This window comes from Schistocerca gregaria, chromosome 5 (genome assembly GCF_023897955.1).
Source record: "Schistocerca gregaria isolate iqSchGreg1 chromosome 5, iqSchGreg1.2, whole genome shotgun sequence".
NCBI lineage: Eukaryota > Metazoa > Arthropoda > Insecta > Orthoptera > Acrididae > Schistocerca > Schistocerca gregaria.
Window position 1 is genome coordinate 616,315,256 of NC_064924.1, and position 12,611 is coordinate 616,327,866.

At 43.4% G+C, this 12,611-nt stretch overlaps 1 protein-coding gene and 1 non-coding gene across 5 annotated transcripts in view; both read right to left on the reverse strand.

Annotated features, from left to right (window-relative positions):
- The window catches only part of LOC126272138 (lachesin-like), a 1,905,511-nt gene that overhangs the window by 1,850,265 nt on the left and 42,635 nt on the right, over window positions 1-12,611 (reverse strand). The window lies entirely within an intron of this gene.
- Window positions 3,541-3,615, reverse strand: Trnat-ugu (transfer RNA threonine (anticodon UGU)). Its single transcript has one exon. It is a non-coding gene; the product is annotated as a tRNA-Thr (tRNA).

A 12,611-nucleotide genomic window follows, 5' to 3' on the forward strand; every position in this document is an offset into this window, starting at 1 on the left:
AGAGCGATGTTTTCTGAAGCCATGCTGATTACGTGTCAATAGATCGTTCCCTTCGAGGTGATTCTTAATGTTTGAATACAGTATATGCTCCAAAACCCTACTGCAAACCGACGTCAATGATATAGGTCTGTAGTTAAATGGATTACTCCTACTACCCTTCTTGAACTCTGGTGCGACCTGTGCAATTTTCCAATCTGTAGGTACAGATCTATCGGTGAGCGAGCGGTTGTATATGAGTGCTAAGTAGGGAGCTATAGTATCAGCGTAATCTGAAAGGAACCTAATCGGTATACAATCTGGACCTGAAGACTTGCCCGTATCAAGCGATTTGAGTTGCTTCGCAACCCCTAAGGTATCTACTTCTAAGAAACTCATGCTAGCAGATGTTCGTGTTTCAAATTCTGGAATATTCCATTCGTCTTCCCTGGTGAAGGAATTTCGGAAAACTGCGTTCAATAACTCCGCTTTAGCGGCACAGTCGTCGATAACAGTACCATCGGCACTGCGCAGAGAAGGTATTGACTGCGTCTTGCCGCTTGTGTACTTTACATACGACCAGAATTTCTTCGGATTTTCTACCAAATTTCGAGACAATGTTTCGTTGTGGAACCTATTAAAGGCATCTCGCATCGAAGTACGTGCCAAATTTCGCGCGTCTGTAAATTTTTGCCCATCTTCGGGATTTCGCGTTCTTCTGAACTTCGCATGCTTTTTCCGTTGCCTCTGCAACAGCGTTCGGACCTTTTTTGTGTACCACGGGGGATTCGTTCCATCTCTTACCAATTTATGAGGTATGAATATCTCAATTGCTGTTGCTACTATATTTTTGAATTTGAGCCACATGTCGTCTACATTCGCATAGTCAGTTCGGAAGGAATGGAAATTGTCTTTTAGGAAGGCTTCTAGTGGCACTTTATCCGCTTTTTTAAATAAAATTATTTTGCGTTTGTTTCTGATGGATTTGGAAGAAATGATATTGAGCCTAGCTACAATGACCTTGTGATCACTAATCCCTGTATCAGTCATGATGCTCTCTAGCAGCTCTGGATTGTTTGTGGCCAAGAGGTCAAGTGTGTTTTCGCATCCATTTACAATTCGCGTGGGTTCGTGGACTAACTGCTCGAAATAATTTTCGGAGAATGCATTTAGGACAATCTCGGAAGACGTTTTCTGCCTACTACCGGTTTTGAACAAGTATTTTTGCCAACATACCGAGGGTAGGTTGAAGTCCCCACCAACTATAACCGTATGAGTGGGGTATTTATTTGTTACGAGACTCAAACTTTCTCTGAACTGTTCCGCAACTGTATCATCGGAGTCTGGGGGTCGGTAGAAGGAGCCAATTATTAACTTAACTCGGCTGTTAAGTATAACCTCCAACCACACCAATTCGCACGGAGTATCTACTTCGACTTCACTACAAGATAAACCACTACTGACAGACACAAACACTCCACCACCAATTCTGCCTAATCTGTCTTTCCTGAACACCGTCTGAGACTTCGTAAAAATTTCTGCAGAACTTATTTCAGGCTTTAGCCAGCTTTCTGTACCTATAACGATATCAGCTTGTGTGCTTTCTATTAGCGCTTGAAGCTCAGGGACTTTTCCAGCGCAACTACAACAATTTACAACTATAATTCCGACTGATTGTCGTCCCCGTCGGGGAAACGGAGTCTCCCACTGGTATCTGCGTAATTCGACGTTGTAAGCAGCTCGATCGAACATGGCCTTCCTGCCCACATCCGGAAGAGGTACGCGGCTGACCGTCGTACATGATGATTGCACGACAGCCACCGATGTTCAAATAGGACGGCACATGTTTCTTGAGCTCAAGTTTGATTTGGCGCACACCATTCTAGACCTTATACGTCGAGAAAGTATGCCACTTTTCTACAACGTGGTTGATAACATTGCCGTATGGTCGGAAGGCGTCTTTGACAACTTTCTCTGGGAGAAAGGCTCGAGGACGCGCGTGATCTGGTTGGAAAGTAATTTTGATCGTATCGTGGCGCCATGTGTGTGCCATAGTCACACTGAACTTGGAACTAATACAACTCGCGCCGCGAGAAGGTAAACACAAGCAAGCGCTCACGGTCGCGCACGGCGGGGCGCAGCGGACGTCCTCGCCCCACCGCAGCCGAAAGCAGACCAACTGAGCTACCGAAGCACGACTCACGCCCAGTACTCACAGCTTTACTTCTGCCAGTATCGTGTCTCCTGCATTCCAAACTTTACAGAAGCTCTCCTGCGAACCTTGCAGAACTCCGAGATAATGGCAGAAGTAAAGCTGTGAGTACTGTGCGTGAGTCGTGCTTCGGTAGCTCAGTTGGTAGAGCACTTGCCCACGAAAGGCAAAGGTCCCGATTTCGAGTCTCGGTCGGGCACACAGTTTTAATCTGCCAGGAAGTTTCATATCAGCGCACACTCCGCTGCAGAGTAAAAATCTCATTCTGGAAACATCCTCCAGGCTGTGGCTAAGCCAAGTGTCCACAATATCCTTTCTTTCAGGAGTGCTAATTCCTCAAGTTTCGCAGGAGAGCTTCTGTAAAGTTTTGAATGTAGGAGACGAGATAATGGCAGAAGTAAAGCTGTGAGTAGTGGGCCTGAGTCGTGCTTCGGTAGCTCAGATGGTAGAGCACTTGCCCCCGAAAGGCAAAGGTCCCGAGTTCGAGTCGCAGTCGAGCACACAGTTTTAATCTGTCAGGAAGTTTCGAAAGGAAAACTGTTTATCACGAACCACATTTTCGCTGTTCGTGCAGTAAAACTGCCGTATGATGCACGAAGTTTTAATTTTTTATTTACTTACTACTAACTGTGTTAGTGACACATTTTGCGCCACGCGGGATTAGCCGAGCGGTCTCAGGAGCTGCAGTCATAGACTGTGTGGCTGGTCCCGGCGGAGGTTCGAGTCCTCCATCGGGCATGGGTGTGTGTGTGTGTTTGTCCTTAGAATAATTTAAGTTAAGTAGTATGTAAGCTTAGGGACTGATGACCTTAGCAGTTAAGTCCCCATAAGATTTCACACACATTTGAACAGTTTTTTGAATACATTTTGCAAACAGTAATCGCATATACCACTCGGTTTACCAGAAAAGTCACATTATTTTACGTCACTTGTACAACGCACTGCACGGTAAAGTATCGAAGTTGAGTCATTATAAAAAAAAAATTTACTTGGTATAATAAATGGCAGCTAGATCGAAATCTAGAAAAATTTAATTTATATGGAATGAGTAGGAAAATCGGGCCCATAATATGAAGATATAGTATTAGTAGTATTCTGGTTGGCGCAGTCCTTTTGTTTAAATAAGTGGGTATAATGTAACCGTAGGCTTCCGCGGCCGTTGTCAATGTCAATAAAATTCTTCTGGCTTAGAGACCGCATTGCTAACTCAACACACCCTGAGGAAGGCGTCTTGCAACCACTCGGAAGGCCACAATTTGACTCCTTTCAAACTCAATGAAATCACATTTATATTAACACCCCCAGCTGCTGACGGGCGTTGATATGTATCAGTATGGAGAGGTGAAAATGTGTGCCCCGACCGGGACTCGAACCCAGGATCTCCTGCTTACATGGCAGACGCTCTATCCACATAAGCCACCGAGGGCACAGAGGATAGCGCGACTGCAGGGACTATCTCGCGCACGCCTCCCCCGAGACCCACATTCTCACCTTGCATGTCCACACACTACATTCGTAGTGTCCCACCCCAACACACTCATTACTCGTGGAAGACATTCTTACCAAGTCCCGTAAGAGTTCGGGGAATATGTGTGCATCCGCACGGAAGTAGAGGGTCATGGCCAGTATTACCAGAACTATTTACTTGTATGGATATGGTGTCTGTTCTTTCGGACATGTCCGGAAGAACAGACACCATTGATGACCTGCAGTCGCTTAGAATGAAATTAGAATTATATTAACACCTCCAGCTGCTGACGGGCTTTGATATACATCAATGGGGACAGGCGAAAACGTGTGCTCTATCCAACGTGTGCATTTGGATAGAGCGTCCGAAAGAACAGAAACCATATCCATGTAAGTATACCTTTCAAACTCGCTCGATTGGCTGTAGGAAGCACGAGTGCATCTCCGAGGTGAGGTTGTCTGCTTGCTCTACAGGTTTGCACTACACTGAGGCTTCAAGCTATGAGCCGTCCCTATTGAAGGTTGGACACAGATGGCATTCTGGTAGCTACGCCAATACGCTGTCTGTTGGCGGACGCCGTTGAAAGCCTTATCAGTACATCTACGACCCCCATGTTGAATAGGCCGTCATCAGATACATATCGACGTCGTCTCCCCAGGTGTGTTATTTTTTTCCGCAGTGAATATGAAAGACAGAAAATTAAAATTTTCGCGTCCCTGGAAGCCGTCAGATATGCGTTCTGCAACTGCGACCGTGGGTTGTTCTAAGCGTTTCCTATTGTAGATACAGATCCAAGTTTACACGATCCACAAACACCTGGCGCATACAAGTCACAACGTCTGTCCGTTTGCTTAACTGACCACACGGCTCGCTGGATGGGCATCGGAGTACAAAGTTCAGTAAAATAAAGTTGCTAGATCATGTAGAGAGCGGATCTCGTACGATGAGATAAACGCTAAGAAAGAGAGAGAAAAGACCTTCTTCTGCCATGTTAGCATCCCTAGCTCCGCTGTCTTCGAAATCCTAGTAATTTATTTTTCCTCGAGTAGAAAACAGCTGATTGTTCTCCTCACACAAATATCACAATGTCAGTATACCTCCAGTTAGAAGCCACGTTGGTTGTAACTTATACACTATGAATTCTTCATTAACTAAATCGGCATTAGGCGAGTCTGAATAGAGTACAAACACTTAATTACAGATTCGTCAGCTCTATAGGAAAGCTTTACTTAAAGTGTGTGCTGCAGCCAAACCTAGCACGCATACGCTTAACAAGTCTCACAGCCGCAAACGAGATAATGTGCGGCAGTAAAACTGGGAGCGAGCAGTAGTCGTTTGCTTTCGGTCCGAGCTAGATAGCCAACACGGCAATTACCCGTACCTGCAGATTCCTAGCGACGCGACGGGAGACAAATGATTTGCTGCTTCGTTATTCCACTCCGGCGGGCGGCGTTTTATTCCGATTCATTTGTTCGTTGTTTTCCGCCACCCTTTTATTTTACGCCCGTCGTTTGCACGGCTGTTGCGAGAGAATCGACAGCGGGCTGAATGTGTGTGTGTGTGTGTGTGTGTGTGTGTATGTCTGCCTGCACGCGCGCAGAGGAAACGGGTGGGAGGAGAAGCGAGGGTGGCACGAGTGCTTGGCAAGTCGGCGAAGGGGTGGAGTGAAGGTTTTTTCAATGGTGCATTACGCAATTTCTGATTGTACATTTCCAGCGCTCTCTCCGGAGGCAATAAATCGCTGCTGGAACCCCAGCAACGGCCAGTTCCAGCAGCAGCACAGCCAGCACGCGTCACACCGAGTGGGAGAGAGAGAGAGAGAGAGAGAGAGAGAAAGAGAGAGAGAGAAGGCCGACCATCGATTTCACGCCTCACGCTGCTCGCCGGAATTGTGAATTTCATTTGTTCGAACGCCGAGCAGTGTTAACCACCGCCCCTTCCCCATCCTCAACGCCTAGCGTCTGCTTCTCGGCCAGTAATTTCTGATTTGATTTCATTTGTTACGCTCCGCCACATTTTATTCGGCATATTTAACAAACTCGTCCCCAGAAATCGTCTCAACTACTGGACTTACAACGAAGAAATTCATTTTTAATAACTCCAGTTACGGCATTCGCTCGTAGTGAGAGCAATCCTTCTTCACTGGTCACGTGCGTAATAAAGTAGTGCCGACTGTATGATTACCTGTTGGAGAAAAATGGTACCAACCATGTATGGTTACTGGTATGTTCTCATCACGACTATAGTGTCTTCATCGCCACTGTAGAGTCTTTTACCAAATGAATCAGGAGAGAAGATGCTTTTTGGTGGCCAAATCCTCTTTCTACAACACAAATGCGCACATGTTTTAACAGCGATCTTTATTTACATAAACAGGATGCTACTTATCTTACAGAGAGTCCATTTTTTGTGGTACAATCTCTTTTCTAATACCCCTCTTTGCGGACAATATCGGTATCTTAGCTATTACATACTATCGATATGGGTGAAGTAATGAAACGTCCCCTTTGAAAAATTTTGCAAGACTGTGCTTAAACTGACACACATTATTTTTAGCGCAACGCAATCTGACTTTCAAAAATCCCTACAAAAGAATGGCCCTGACTAACATTAACCTATACCTTTCACAAATAACTTACCTCACCAAAAATCTTCGTTACTCGAACTACTGCAATACAGCGAGCGCCACTACTGCCAGCCAAATAAAAGATACAAACTACGGAAGGCACTAACTACTGATAGGCATAGTTAGCAAATGAAATATTTTAATAGAGAACAAACAATGTATTTACCTTAATAGTCATAATATATATAGCAGTTCATGACATCCATTCTTACAAATTTCAAAACTCCGCCATCTCCCTCCCCACACCCACCACTGCTGGCGGCTCACCTCTAACTGCGCAACGCTACGCGCCGCTAACAGCCAACTGCCCAACGCTAAAATGGCGAGTATTACAACAATGCCAACCAGCCACAGACTGCACACAGCACAGCCAGTGATTTTCATACAGAGATGGTGTTACAAATAAAAAAACCTAAACAGCCTACTTACAGTACAAGTCCCGCTACGTACCTTAATCTGGTCGCAATGTACTGACGGAAGCTAACTTGGAGTGCGAGTTAGTGCGGCAGTGACTGAGCAGCTGAGATAGTGACTGAGCTAGTGACTGACAGACTGAACTAGTGAATGAGACTGAGTGACTGAGTCTGTCCGGTCGAGAGGGCGTTGGCAGTTTGTTGCTTGCGTTCCTGTCTTCGCCTTTCTCCTGATACGTGCGCTTGATCTAGTCGCTACTATCACCCTTCTTGCTACATCTTTGCCGACCGGCTTGCTGGCGACAGCTTACGCCAGAGCAGTTACTGAGGATTTGACGGTATGAATGTAGTACAAAATTTGGTACATAGGACATATGCAACTGAAGGGCATGATAATCAAGTTAGAGAGATCCACTTCGGTAGTACAACTCAAGCGTATCTCTCTAAAATAATTAGCTTCATATGGTATTATAAAGCGCATCCCGAAATCTTAAGGTAAAGCTGTCCTGCACCTTTAATTTGTTGCAGTGCTGTTGGAGATGAAATGCCCTTTCCTTCCTAGGACCACTGAATTTGCTAACACAGTTATGCAGTTATGGAGGAGAGCGACAATCTGTTTAAAGAGAGAACCCTTTCGTATATGTGTTATATCTGTTTCTCTCAATTGCTAGTGGGAAACAAGTAAAAGATGCAGGAAAGAACTAACTTGATGTTGTAGAGATCGTTAAGGGAACCTATGACAGTGTGCTACTGAGCGTTCTCGTCGTCTCCATTTTCACCCACGATATTTCGACGAATGGCCCACTCTTCTTCAGATATTATATCAACAGACGTAAAGGTAACTTCAAGAGCACACTGGGGCCCTGGGAGAGGACTGTTACTGTACATGTAAATTATCTAGTGGATAACACCTGAAGCTCCAAGAGCCTGTTGGCAGGAGACGCGGCTGTGTATTAGAAGGTAGCAATGCCACTAGACAGTGGCGAATAGCAAAAATATCTCCAGTGGATTCATGATCGAAGTAGGAGCTGGCAGTTGACCTTGAACGCAAATGCTTGTATGTGAAATGCAGTGCAACAGAATTGCACGACTGTGTGATTACACTTTTGGTGAAAAGTCACTGGAAATAATAACTACCGTAAAATACCTAGGAGTAGCTATCTCAAGCAACTTAAAGTGTAGTGACCACAATAAAAATTTGATAGGAAACAGCAGGTAACTCGCTGATCATGGGGGAGAATTTTATACATAAAGGTATATGAAGACAGTAAGAGTGGGTGGGCAAATTTCTATAAGGTACAATACATGTGTAGAATTGTGGATAGTTGGGAATGTGAGCCTCACGGGAAGCGTGCAAGGGAAAAGTCCCTGTAGAGAAGAACTAACGGAGAGTGTTTCGTTTCGTCGATGGATCGTTTTATTGTCGAAGTGTGTTACGGAGATGATAAAAAAAGTCTTCAATGGCAGGCGCTGAAACAAAGGTGGAGACGGTTACTGTTGGAATTTTCAGAGGTACATTCTGAGATGACACATAATTGCTTGACAGTTAATAAATGGAACAATTTTTTAAATTACAGATGTTAAAGCTATTACAATTAAACAGAATGAAATGTCGAATGGTCCGCCGTACATACATTTGTTCAGGACTGTTATAAACCCGAACAACTGGTTTCGCAACTTTTAAGTTACATCTTATGGTGCAAATGTCGGTAGAAAGTAGTATTTAACTTAATACTGTTACCCGAGATATCTTAAACTACTGAATGACTAGACTAAAAAATTGGAAGAAAATACTACACACCAAGCTATAAAGATGGTGAGGATCACATACGCCCCGCAAGAACAAGCTTACACATACTTGATGAATGTAACTTGTAAGTTCATACCCAAAGAAGGGTCCTGGGACATTTTCATTTCGTCGTTACAACTACGTACATCGTTTATGAAGTCTAAAACGAAAGAACAGAGCAGAAAGACGTGATATTCATCATTGATGATGGTTGTTTATCAACTGACGAGAGCTAAAAACCTTTGTCTAAAACGAAAGACATGACATTCATCTTTTTTTTGTGGTTTTCAGTCCTGAGACTGGTTTGATGCAGCTCTGCATGCTACTCTATCCTGTGCAAGCTTCTTCATCTCCCAGTAATTACTGCAACCTACATCCTTTTGAATCTGCTTAGTGTATTCATCTCTTGGTCTCCCTCTACGATTTTTACCCTCCACGCTGCCCTCCAATGCTAAATTTGTGATCCCTTGATGCCTCAAAACATGTCCTACCAACCGGTCCCTTTGTTTTGTCAACTTGTGCCACAAACTCCTCTTCTCCTCAATTCTATTCAATACCTCCTCATTAGTTATGTGATCTACCTATCTAATCTTCAGAATTCTTCTGTAGCACCACATTTCGAAAGCTTCTATTCTCTTCTGGGTCCAAACTATTTATCGTCCATGTTTCACTTCCATATATGGTTACACTCCATACAAATACTTTCAGAAACGACTTCCTGATACATACATCTATATTCGACGTTAACAAACTTATCTTCTTCAGAAACGCTTTCCTTGTCATTGCCAGTCTACATTCTATATCCTCTCTACTTCGACCATCATCATCAGTTATTTTACTCCTTAAATAACAAAACTCCTTTACTACTTTAAGTGTCTCATTTCCTAACCTAATTCCCTCAGCATCACCCGATTTAATTTGACTACATTCCATTGTCCTCGTTTTGCTTTTGTTGATGTTTATCTTATATCCTCCTTTGCTGTCTCTGACAGAATTACAATGTCATCGGCGAACCTCAAAGTTTTTAATTCTTCTCCATGAATTTTAATACCTACTCCGAATTTTTCTTTTGTTTCCTTTACTGCTTGCTCAATATACAGATTGAATAACACCGGGGAGAGGCTACAACACTGTCTCACTCCCTTCCCAACCACTGCTTCCCTTTCATGCCCCTCGACTCTTATAACTGCCATCTGGTTTCTGTACAAATTGTAAATAGCCTTACGCTCCTTGTATTTTACCCCTGCACTTTCAGAATTTGAAAGAGAGTATTCCAGTTAACATTGTCAAAAGCTTTCTCTAAGTCTACAAGTGCTAGAAACGTAGGTTTGCCTTTTCTTAATCCTTCTTCTAAGATAAGTCGTAAGGTTAGTATTGCCTCACGTGTTCCACATTTCTGTCGTTTATGACATCTAAAACGAAGGAATAGGACAGAAAGACGAGAGATTCGTCGTTGACTATGGTTGTTTATCAATTGAGGTGGGCTTAAAACTTTACCTAGCCACGCCAGTTGTTACACTGCGACATTCTGTAACCTATTAAATAGCATGTGTAAGTAATTTTGTTTTGGTATGAACTTATAAGTTGCATTTATTAAGTATATACAGGCCAGCTTCGTAGATCGAAACGTAATATTTCCTTCCATGTTTAAGTCTAGTCATTCTGTATTTTAGGATATACCATATAACTGCAGTACTTTCAATATTATTTTGTACAGACTTTTGCACCAGAAGATGCAACTCAAAAGTTGAGAAGCCGGTTGTGTGGGTTTTTAAGTAACCTTAAAAACTCAGCTACAGCTGACCATTGGACATTTCATTCAGTTTCATTTTAATAATGTAACACCTTTGATTTAAAAAACTATTCACAGTATGAATTGTCATGCGATTATATATAATGTAATTTTTTTGGCTCATTCAGCCATCATATTTGGTTCCAGGAAGCTATTCCCAGGGCAGTGGAGATGCAAGAAGCATAGAGATGACGCAGTGTTGGATGAGGTACCGGTGACAGATGTTAGATTCAGTTAGAAAGACCGCCTGCATGCTGCTGCTGCTCTGTGATTGGCTGCTGTGTTCGGCGGTAGGGTGCCAGAACGTTAAACTTCAGATGTTATTATTAATTAAACCTGTCACCCAAATTACTTCATTTTTTAAAATAAACATCTCTCAACAGCCAGCTATCAATCGATCATTTCAAAATTATTAAAATCAAAGTATTACTGAAACAAAAGACTGCTGATGTTACTGCCGATGCACTTCGGTGGCGTTCGGGGTCACGCCTTGCTGGCTTGGAGCGCGAAGTGTCTCGGGCAGTCCGGCTCTCCAGTTCTGACCGTTCCAGTAGACAGACATGTTGCCTGTTATAGCAGTATTTCTTTCGTGCCATTTTATTTAATACAGTTCTGACCGTCACTAGGTACAGACATGTTGTCTGTAATAGTAGTATTTGATACATGTAATTTTATTCTCCAGTCCTGACGGTTCCAGTAGACAGACATGTTGTCTGTGGCAGGATGTATTTCATGTTATTTCAGCCAGATATAATGACTGTGGAAAGATATGTTCAACACGTTATGATCAAGAATAGTTTCTCGTATCTAAATCAATAAAACCGCGAGTGGCATCTCAAATGAGTTATAGTTTATTCGTAGCAGCAGTTCCTTGCGAAATTAATTTCAGCCTCAAGAAAAAGAATTCACGACCTGCCTGCTATTTTCTGCGCTGGGGACATCATCATCATGAAGACAGCAGGTTAGTGAAGTTTACAAGAACTTATGTATTCCACACAGGGCACTGGAAAACAACTAGGCACCTCACGTGTACTGCATGCACAGTAAAAAAGTGCTCAGTGACACGTCATCGGCAGTAATGCAGAGGAGGTGAAGAAGGATGACTGTAATTGCTGTAATTTACCGTCTAGTAAGGTCATCCGAAAACCAGTATCAGTTGCAAAGCGATTTAGAAAAGATTGCTGTATGGTGTGTCAGGTGGCAGTTGGCGCTAAATAACGAAAAGTGTGAGATGATCCACATGAGTTCCAAAAGAAATCCGTTGGAATTCGATTACTCGATAAATAGTACAATTCTCAAGGCTGTCAATTCAACTAAGTACCTGGGTGTTAAAATTACGAACAACTTCAGTTGGAAGGACCACATAGATAATATTGTCGGGAAGGCGAGCCAAAGGTTGCGTTTCATTGGCAGGACACTTAGAAGATGCAACAAGTTGACTAAAGAGACAGCTTACACTACACTCGTTCGTCCTCTGTTAGAATATTGCTGCGCGGTGTGGGATCCGTACCAGGTGGGATTGACGGAGGACATCGAGAGGGTGCAAAGAAGGGCAGCTCGTTTTGTATTATCGCGTTATAGGGGAGAGAGTGTGGCAGATATGATACACGAGTTGGGATGGAAGTCATTACAGCATAGACGTTTTTCGTCGCGGCGAGACCTTTTTACGAAATTTCAGTCACCAACTTTCTCTTCCGAATGCGAAAATATTTTGTTGAGCCCAACCTACATAGGTAGGAATGATCATCAAAATAAAATAAGAGATATCAGAGCTCGAACAGAAAGGTTTAGGTGTTCGTTTTTCCCGCTCGCTGTTCGGGAGTGGAATAGTAGAGAGAAAGCACTTAAATGTGAATTGCAGAGTAGTCATGTAGATGTATTAACGCTATCTCACTTTTATTCCTTTTTTCTTGCCGTAATAGCCATTTTAGATATAGGTGCCCCAGGTGTCAAAAGATCTGTTGCGAGGTGAGTCTGGCAACGCATTGCATCGTTCCAGAAATGATCACGAGGGGAAGGTCAGAGAAATTGGTGCTCTTACGGTGGAATGTGGACAGTTTTGCTTGAACGTCCATTTCGTAAGTAGAACAGAGGAGGTCGAAAAAGATAGTGGCATCGTAAGTAACCTCCGCCATACACCATGAGGTGGTTTGCGGGTACACGTGTAGGTATGGCTGTAGTGGACTTAAAAATATTGTCTTTCTTTCTTGGGCGTCAACCTCGACATTATTAGGCAAGTGTAACATTTGGTTGTGCCATTACTGCATTCGGCCAAGGCACGCGCAGTTCAACGCTCCGGCGCCCTCGTCTCCTTCGCAGAGCGTTGCATTCCTGG